At 32.3% G+C, this 10,963-nt stretch overlaps 1 long non-coding RNA gene across 1 annotated transcript; it reads right to left on the minus strand.

Annotated features, from left to right (window-relative positions):
* Positions 1–7,031: 7,031 nt before the first annotated feature.
* Positions 7,032–7,968, minus strand: LOC141677099 (uncharacterized). Its single transcript, XR_012557333.1, has 4 exons — positions 7,849–7,968; positions 7,689–7,755; positions 7,505–7,603; positions 7,032–7,417 (listed from the first exon to the last, which is right to left on the minus strand). It is a non-coding gene; the product is annotated as an uncharacterized LOC141677099 (long non-coding RNA).
* Positions 7,969–10,963: the final 2,995 nt, after the last annotated feature.

Raw genomic sequence — 10,963 nt, forward strand, 5'->3', positions numbered from 1 at the left:
AGTTTTATTTTTTAAAAGTTAATAAATGTTACTAAAGTCATCTGCTATTAGTTAATTATTTTTAAGATAATACCATGAAAAATAAAGTTTACAGAGAATATAAGTCAATTCGTGTTAATAGTTTATTTTGTAGTTAGTAGTTTTTCAAAATAAAAGTAAATATATGTTATTTTACTAAATTTAACGTAATTTAATAAATCTTTAATATAATTTATAAATAAATAAAGTTTACAGAGAATATAAGTCAATTCGTGTTAGTAATTTACTTAATCTATTTGTAGTTTTTCTAAAATTAAAAATAAATATAAGTTATTTTACTTAATTTAACGTAACTTAATAAATTTTTAAAATAATTTACAAATTGTTTAAAAAATATTTTTATTTTATAAAATAAATAGATGATTGGATGAACACTAACTAAAAAGAAAAGAAAATTTAAAAAGAATAGAAGTCGATTTGTGTTAAAAACAAAGTTTATTAATAATAGAAGTCAACTTATATCACCTAAGTACCAAAATTTGGTATTTTGGTACTTTTTGCACCAAATTATACATAGACAAAGTTTATTGATAATAGAAGTCAACTTATATCAGGTAAGTACCAAAATTTGATACTTTGGTACTTTTTGTACCAAATTATATGGTACTTTGGTACTTTTTGTACCAAATTATACATAGTTTTGCTTATTAATAAAGAGTAGATATAAACAACAACTAAACGATAATAAGAGAAAATATCCTAACAAATAAATTATTATAATAATAAAATTATATATGTTAACATTTCCCTCAAATTCGTGATGAAAATCAAGTGGTAGCCAAAAAAATGGAACAATATAACCAAACAATCTAAAGCTCCAATCGAGAAAATAAGAATATCCAAAAAAATCCAAACATAGTCACTAATCTAAAACAACCAAAAAATTTCAAACAAAATCCAAAGTGCAGCAATAAGAGAAATCTCCTGAAGACGCGACAATTCAAAAGAAAGCAGAACAATCCGAGTATATCCAAACCAAAATCAGAATTAATAATAAAACCAATGAGCCAGAGAAGAAGAACCATCCATGTTATCTAGTAACCAAAACAATTTTAAAACTAAAAAAATTCTGCAACCATCAAAACTATATCCAATTTTGAAATCAAACCCAATAATCAATTCAAAAAAACTCCAAATAAACGAATACAAGTCAACAAACTATATCCAATTCTCAACCAAACAAAAAATATTATCCAAATTCAAACTGTATCCAAATCCAATCAAATCCCGCGAAGGCCAGTGTGTTTAAAGCACTAGATAAACTAAATCAATTTTTCTAGAGCACCAATTAACTAAACCAATCCCGCATAGAGTTAATGTATTTGGAGCATCAAATAAACTAAACCAATCCAAGAAGAGCCAATGTTCCTAAAGCACCAAATAAACTACACCAGTCTCGCGAAAGGCCAATATGCCTAGAACACCAAATAAACTAAACCAACCAATATGCCTAGTGCACCAAATAAACTAAACCAATAACAAATGACAAATGTGCCTATAGCACCAAATAAACTGAAATAACACTCGAAATGCCAATGTGCCAAGAGCACCAGATAAAAAATAAAAGGTGAAGAGCTACTCCCATCATTGATCACGAGAAAGAGAAAAAAAGATGAGAATGGAAAAAAGAGAAAAGAAAACAATTTTATCAATGAACCAATATCATCAAAGAGAGAGAAAAAAAGAGACGAAACGAAACCAGTAGAAACAACTCAATCAAAATCTGTATTTCCGAGAAATACAACCAATTTGAAGAAAAAAAATAACAATCATGATTAAAACTCAACATTATCCAAAAAAGAACTTCATCAACCAATTTCGGATCGGACCAACCTAGCTCTTGATACCATGATAAAGTATAAAGAGAAAATAGAAAGTAGGATTTTATTTTAATATAACATATTATTAGTTAGAATTTGAGGAAGATTCATATAGGAAAAAATGACAAAAATAACTATTTTTTCTAATAAAATTAAAAAATACTCAATTTGAAAAAAGTGGCCAATTATAGCCATTTTGATACTTCATCGATGAATGTGTATTCTATGTATTGCAATTCTGTGTACAATGTTCGTGTTTTACCTACTACAGATAGGGTAAAAAAGTTGATATTGGGACCCACAACTCACATGGGGTTGTTCTAGTTAATTCTCCTTTCAACCGTACTTGAAGAACTAGTAACAATACGTATTAGGATGATGCATATTAAATTTATATACATTGATGCTAATTTCGTATCTTTGTTAAATATCTTTTAATACCAGACTCTAGATTGCGTATTGTAGGTTACTACACTCTCAAATGTGTATAACTTAATACCCCATTTTAATATGCGCAATTTGTCGGTCAAAAGTGGCCACATGTTTAGAATCAGTTATTTTGGTGATTTTTTTTAAAAAATCGGCTAAATTTGTCCATTACCCTTCATATAGCCAATAAGTAAATAATAATAAATAAAAACATCATAACAAGTAAACTGTTATAATAATGAAATTATATATGTTAAGATCAACATATACGAGCATCTCCAATAGTTGGCCCCTTTATGGGGTGCAAATTTTGCCACATAATCAAAAATTTGTATTTTATCTTCGCTTCATTCCATATCTTTTTAGCACCCTTCTTTCAAAAAACACTCCAATGGTAGGCATCCCAAGAATCCAACTTTATTAATTTTAAAAAAATATAAGCATAATAGAGATATAATATTTTATCCAATAGTAGGACCACAAATGAAGTTGACACCCTACTTTATGAGATGCCAACTTTTGGCACCCCAAGTTGACACCCCATGCCAACTCACTTGGCACCCCAATGACATTTTACAACTCCAATGGGAGCACTAACAAGGGTGCCAAGCCACGTAATGTCACATGGTGTTGACACCCCTCTTGGCACCTTTCATTCGAGATGCTCTTATGCACACATGTAAGTTTAAGTTCAAATGAGATCCAAAAAAAACTTTTAACATGGTAATGCAGCCCTAACCTTCTAACCAGAGCCGTCCCTGAGGCCAAACTCTTTATACTAACGAATGAGGGCACCAAAAAAATTGAACTGTCAGGGGCACATTTTATTATATACATGAAGGAATAAAAGAAAAAAAATTATCGTGGATAAAATTCTGAGGTGTATTTATTACGTATAATTAATGCTAGGGTTTGAGAGTTTCGAGTTTTAATGGATGCACTTGTGTTTCGTGGCTTGAATCTGCACTCACAAGATGCCTACGTACCTTGGTGTATGTCAAGGATCAAGAAAAAACGTAGTTCTTGGTGATGCCCTTGGAGCTATGGTGGCAAGGGGCCTTTTTTAAGAAAAAGAAGGTCACCAAGGACATAGTGACTTATTCATCTTTCTTCTAGAATTAATTCTAAAATGTTGCTCTAAATGATGGCCTCGTGACTTGTAGAGCCTTCTCGGGCGTTGTGACGCTTAGAGCTGTGCTAAAATACATCATTCTGATTTATGGGGTGAGACCCCTTATATATGTGTTAATAACCTTGAATTAGGTTAGGATTATGAGACTTGGTGGACAAGTCTCAGACTTAGAATGGACTTTGGAGTCCTAGAGTCCTGTCATGATCGCGCACTCGACGAAAGAGCTTTACAAGCGGCATTGCCCTTCTTCACTCAAAGTAGGGATTTATTTCCTTGTAGGATTATATCGTTTGAGGACTACTTTTTTAAAAGTTTGAGTTTAATTCTGACTTACTTTCTCAGCTGTAATTTTGTCCGATTTATGACCTACAAATATTATAATAAATTCATGGTTTGTGGGATTTATGCAAGTCTTGTCTTATTAAAGTAGTTGGCCATACCCTTTAACTTAATTGGGTCTTGATCAAACCATAACTTTGGGCCTATAAAGTAGTTGTCTTATTAAAGTAGGCTTTCCTAGTCGTGCTTCTTTTTCGGACCAAATCAGGTGTAACTAATGCAATATTAATTATAAAACTAGGGTTATTTTTATTTCCTATCATTTGCCCACCAACTTCTAGGAAAGCCATGCAAGGTTTCGTAGAAGTTAAATTATTTTATGCCCTTACAAGATATTGTTTTTAGTGCAAAATGTGAAGCAACCTGCACATTTACAATGATTTGCCTTACTTGAGACTTCAAATTTTTTTAGGTAAATCATAACAACTTCCCTTGAATTTTCCACATTTTCCATGTGTTTGCGATTTTTTGATATTTTCCAGGAATTTTCCTTATTTTTGAAATATTTATAAAAAATATATCGTTCCATTTCCTCATGGAAAATAATTTTATAAATTAATTCTCAATTTTCCATAATTTTGTTTTTAAAAAATTTGGTAAATTTTCGACCAGAATCCTGGTCGAAATATCCTAGTCTATATTTCGACCAAGAATAAGGTCGAAAGTAGAACCAACTCTAGTCTCCTAGTCGAAACATTTCGACCAGGATTCATAACCTGGTTTTTGACTAAGATTCAGGTTGAAAACTTGGCCAACTTTGGCTTCCTGGTCGAAGCTTTTCGACCAGAATTCAAGACCAGGTTTTCGACTATAAATGAGATCGAAATGAGGGTTACTTTACTGGGCCTATTTTGGGCTATTGGGCCTTTATTTATATTTTCAGAATTTTTTCGGAATTTAATTTTCTAGCCGTATGATTTTTCCATATATAATTTATTTTTCTTGTAACCATGGGCATTTTTCTTGGTTTCTCCTAGTATTTTAGAAATTATTCTGTACCACATGTATTTTTTCTTAATTTTTAGGAATTTTTCAATACCTATAGATATTTTTTGTAGTTTTTCCTAATATATTAGGAATTTTCCTTATCTCCGGGTATTTTTACAATTTTTTCCTTGTATTTTAGGAATAATTTTATTCCTCCAAGTATCTTTTTCAAATTTTTCCTAGTATTTTAGGAAATTATCCTTACCTCCAGGTATTTTTTCAATTTTTTTCTAATATTTTAATAATAATTTTATAACACCGGGTATTTTTCTTAATTTTTGCCGAGACTATATTTGCAAAGATTTAAACCTCGGGGCCTGTTTTGGAAATTTACAAATTTCAGGGGTTGATTCGTCAAATCCAAAATCTCAGGGGTGTTTCCGTAAAGTTTAAAATCCCGGGGAGGAATTTGCGCATGGGACAGAACTTGGGTGACCGTTTAGTAATTTGGCCACCCAAGTTGATGCCACATGCGCCTCACTCCTTCGATCTCAATTTGAGGTCGATAAAACGGCCACCTCCATGGGTTTAGTTGAAGTGATTCGACCTGATTCCACGGCTAAAAATTCGACTTGGTTTCAGATCCTGTTTTTTTCACTGCTAAATATTATTTTGAAATAATATTTATTTTTATGCAATACTTTAATAATTTTAGCCTCTAAAGGTGTTCCACTCGAATAAAAATTTTCCCAAGTCAAATCCAACCCGGATTAAAATATTATGTCTTTTACTTAAATATTATCATTTAATAATAATATTTAGTTTTTGAATAGTTTTGGTCCCAAATCAGGGGTGTCCCACTCGGATAAAATTCCGTTCGGATAAGTCCAACCCGGACTTTATTATTATTATTATTATTATTATTATGAATAATAATAAATTTTAGATTATTATTTTTGAATAATAATTTTACAATTTCATTGGGGCTCGATATTTTTAGTCGATTCAGACCTCCTTCTGGGTCGAATTATCCGCTAAAATGGAGCCCGCGTCAAACAATTTCGAACTGATTGAGCTCTTCTTTTATCAAACACATTTTTTGATATTATAATTTTCAAAATAATAATATATATTTTCAATTTTGTACGGAACTTAAGCCCTAACAGACCTGAATTAAGGTCAAATTTTGATCATTTTTCGCCGTTTGAGGTCCGAAATCTTTCTGAATATTTCTTAGAAAATAATTTAATAATTATTTTATTTTTTCTATTTTATTTTCCCACCAATTTTCATGCCTTTTTCGACTTCAATTAAAGACGAATTATGGGCCAAAATGGAGTAAGTCGAACACTTTCGATATAAAAATCGAAGTCGATATTAGTACTCTTTTTGAGATTTCTATTCTTCCAAGATATATATAGTGGAGAAATAATTTCTAAAAAATTTACTCCAAAATTATCTTGGCATTCAGGACTTCTAGGTCGATGATGTTCAACCTCCGATTGGGGTCAGTGGGACTTGAAACGAGAGCCGTTGGACGTGGATTAAGGTCCAAGATCCATGACTAGGATTAAGGACACTACTAGAAAAATGCCCTTAGACATCGGTTATAAACCGATGTCTTTTTTTTTTCAAACTGATGTCTTCGCATGTGTAGAGAAAGGTAGGGGTCGTTAACATCGGTTTTTAGCCGATGTTAAAGATGTACACAAATATCGGTTTTCTTAGCAAACTGATGTATAATTAGCCCTTTTTTTGAATAATATGTTAAAACTAGATTGTCAAAAATGGTATTTAGGAGGTTAAATAACACTTTAAACATATAACAGGGAAGCACTTTTAACTGATAGACATCAGATTCTTAAACAAATCGATGTTTTAGTCCTTATTTTACATCGGTTCATTTGCTAAACCGATGTTAGACATATATTATAACATCATTTTTATTTGAAGAAGCGATGTGAAACTTCTACTTTAACATCGGTTTCTTAAGTGAAACCGATGTACATTGGTCTGGAAAACATCAGTTTTCTTTTATTTTACTTTTATATACTTGCACAAAGCGATGTGTTTTAACATTTTAGACATCATTTTCTTTCCTATAATTCAATTTATTTTGTTGGTTTAGACATCATTTTTAGTTTAAGCAGGTGATGTGTTTTTAGTTGATTCACATCAGTTTTATAACAAGAACCGATGTTTGAGTTCTTATTTTTTAAAAAATAAGCCTGCGCATTTGTGCATAAACCCAGACAAAAGCAAAAAAAATACTAAATGAACATCCAAGAAATAACCAGAAATATACTAAATCAACTTCCATGTCTACAACCAAAATCCAACCGCATTCTCCGACAACCAACATTTAACCATTCCGACGTCCAACAAAAAACCAACATCCATATCCACCCATCCATATTCACAACCAAAATCCAATCCACCCATCCATATTCATCTCCATATTCCAACTAAAATTTATACAACTTAATATATACGTCTAAAATTTACCAACATAAGAGGAACCGAAACAAGTAGCACTTCCTGGTGCATATTTAAACATACCAAATAAGCGACCACTAAAGTTTGCAAAAACATATGGTTCCCTTTTACTAGTTTGCAAAAATCAAGTCAGGCTTTAAAAACTTCATATCAACTCCTGGATATAATCTGCAGCCTCCATTCGCACCTCGTCAAGCTCGTCCATCGTATAAGACAAACGGGTCTTGGTCGCCCACTAATTTTTAATAAACGTGACAAGGAATTAGCACATGAATTATGTAGAACTGTTTATTTTAATAGTTAACACGTGAATTAGATATACCTTGGTTCTAAATGTTATTTCTCTGTCTGAAATAATTTATTTTATATAACGCAGGATGACATAGCCGCATTCATGACCACCAAGCTGTTTGGGCGATCCCTTTAAAAAACAAGAAAAATCAAAGTCAGAAGAAAAAAAGGGGGACTTCGCCCATCTGGAGATCCAAACTAAATGCAAAACTTACAACAAGATTCTTTATTTTTGCAGGATTATTTCCCCTTCTAGTTTCAGCATTAAAAGATTTTATTGCCCTACATGATAAAATGACACAATGTCAAAAAAATACCTAAAAATAATCTAGAAGCATATATATCAAAATTGAAACATGTTCACAAAGAGATTACCTTGACAATGCTTTTCCAACTTAGGAAAATGATGCGGCTGAGACAATTGATTGCAGATATAGATGTCACCCTCCCATATTAAGACCAAAATCCAATGTTGACTATTTTTAAAAACAAATATAATAAAGTTAGAATGTGCGGAAAAAAATTACCTAAAAATTAATTGTAACAAAGTAAAACTTTACTTCTCGTTATGTGGCAGGAAGAATACACGATCAATATTCCCCTCTTTCAACCGATTGACAATGTAAGATTCAAAACGTTTGTTGAGGGAAAACGTAACACCAGGATCGCAGAAGGCAAACAGATCTAAATCATCATTCTCAGTGATCACAGTATGCAAGTAGCTAAAAAAATGGGCTCATCAGCGTATGCATGTGTGCAGAATAAAAAGAATCAAAATAAAACTCTGCTTACGCCATGTATGCTGCTATTATAGATTGTCCGATCATGTCATACTCTAACAAAGCAATTATATTTTCATGCAAAACAAATATTATTTTCTCTACTCCAAAGACCTCTGCATTGCACGAAATCGGTAAAGAGGCCCCAATAGCTTTCATGAATGTTTTTGCATGTTTGTATAACAAACTGAAGCAACTCGGCACGTTCTTATGTGTCTTTGCCCTGTCAAATTCTTCTTGTAGGCATAGCAACTCACTTTTTGCTTTTGACAAAGGTATTTCCTTAACCTGTTTCTGAAATTAATTAATCAATCATTTATTAAATATAGAAACCCCTTTTCTGAACATAATAATGTGAGAAATTATTGGTGTCAACATACCTTTTTAATTACAGTTGGGAAGATTACCATGTCCCGATGCCATGCTAAATGTGAGCCAACAACTTGGCGGACCGTCTCTATTTCACCACATATGGGTACGGGAACCAAGGCTTCTTCTTGGATGCTACCGTCCACCAAAACAAGAACACATAGGCACTCCATGTATTAATTTGTTCATATCCGAGTCTTCCAAAATCGTGCCAAATGCAACCTTATTCTCAATATTGTCCACAACCAACTCATATTTTTTTGCACCCTACATTTATAAGGGAAGACATAAAATAAATAATTTATGTAAACATGTATTGTGTGCACTATCACATATTGATACTACATGCTTCTTACCTTTGGGTTAGATGGATCTTTGTCAAAAGCAATGCATTTATTGTCATCTTCATCCACCAACAATTTCTTCACAACAATTGGTTTTACACCTTCATCAAGGATTCCATGACATGATGCTGCTTTCTCAGATAAATTTGGAGAAAATTGAGCCTTTAGAGCTTCAATCTATGCCGTGAACTCCTTCCTTAATCTCTCCATCTCATCATCCCTCTGTCGATCACGGTCCATCAACTAGGCCTTTGTAATTCTTGTTCATTTCTCCTTAGGCAAATTGAAAAATAATGTTGGAGTGACGAACCCTCCAACACCTCGAACCCGTCCTGAATGCTCAGGAGTTTCCAGGCCCTTGCTTAACACATCTACAACACCCAGTGGTTGAAATTCTCCATTTTCCTTCTTCTCCAGCAAGGCATCCTGTCAACACAAAATAAGAAACTAAAAAGTAAAATTACTTGCTTCCCTTCTTGTAAATTCTATTAAAATATTTTACTTACAATTTTGGCATTTATTTCTTCCACTTCTTCGTCATATGTCCCATCTTTTTTCTTACGACCCTTTTGCCAAAAAATCGCCCTATCTTTCTTCTCCCCAGGATGCAACCTCCCTGCTTTTATCTGTTTAAAATATAGAAATATTTAAAATCCATGAAAAACAAACAAAAAAGCCAACAACGTTGATAGTTTCTTACTTCCTCTTCTTGTAAACCGATATACCATTTCCTCGACATGCGGTGTGGATATTTTCGCTTTTTCATCCGCTCGCTCTGATCCTTACGCAATGGCTGTAGCAAAACAATATTTTCACTTGCACCTCAAGATAATTAAATAAAAACTAGTGGCATTTTTTACAAATTTATAATATTTATAAATTTATAAGTTTATAATCTTTATAAATTTATAATTAATTAACTATGTTTGATGTGCTTAAATTTATTAATATGTCATATGCTAAATTCAGATCACTAAATTAATAATAATTTTTTAAGGTTTATTTTAGTTTTATAATTGACAACTAGTACTATTTATCTAAATTGACAACTATTTTTAGAATTGTAGTTTTATTGTAGTCTTTTATCTAAATTGTACACTATTTAAGTTATCTACTACACACAATATTTTTTGAAGTCCTATTAAAAACAATATTTATAATTTTTTTATACCTCCCACTTCTTCGAAGTCCTATTTGCAACAAATTTTTTCCAAGCATCCTTGCTCACATAGGAATATTTCTTTGGAGGTTTCCTAAGCTTTTTCTTCTGTCCAACAAACAACATGACATAGTAGGAAGTCAACATAGTTTTGAATTGCCTCCACTTCATTCCTTCCGACTTTAGCACCAAAGCCTCACATTCGAGAGGAATTTTAATATACATTGAAAATAATTAAAAACAGATGTAACAACAATTAAAAGTAGATGTAACAACAATTAAAAACAGATGTAACAATAATTGTACATTATCCTAAGAACATGTACAATTTTTACCTCAACATCAGACCAAAAGTTGGCTTTTAATTCCCGATCCACCTTAGGCCAGCTTGTAATATCGATTGGAATCATAGTTCTAGCTAGCATCCCAATGTAAGACTGGAAATTGTGTCTAGTATCTCCTTCAGGCTCTCCATACATATTGTATCTGACTTTAATTTTCTTTCCCTGAGCTTTCTTGATCACCACTTTGTACATTCTTGAAACACCTCGCGCAGATCCATACATCTATTTTGAAGTTTCAGTAATGGCTGCTGGTTGAGTTTCTGTTTCATTTGGTATTTTTTTTGGTCCTTCAGACTGACCACTGACATATTCTGATGTTCTAGATTCCCTACTTCTCTTCGGCTTTTTCTGCTTCTTAGCTGCTGGTACAGAGTCAGCTGCTTCAGTTGGTGTTTCTTTTGGTCCTTCAGACTGATCACATTGTTTTGCTGCTTTGATCAGTAGAGGCGACTCATTGGCTTCCTCGGTTATTTTAGATTCACTACTTTTCTTGGA

This window comes from Apium graveolens, chromosome 8 (genome assembly GCF_009905375.1).
Source record: "Apium graveolens cultivar Ventura chromosome 8, ASM990537v1, whole genome shotgun sequence".
Classification (NCBI taxonomy): Eukaryota; Viridiplantae; Streptophyta; class Magnoliopsida; order Apiales; family Apiaceae; genus Apium; species Apium graveolens.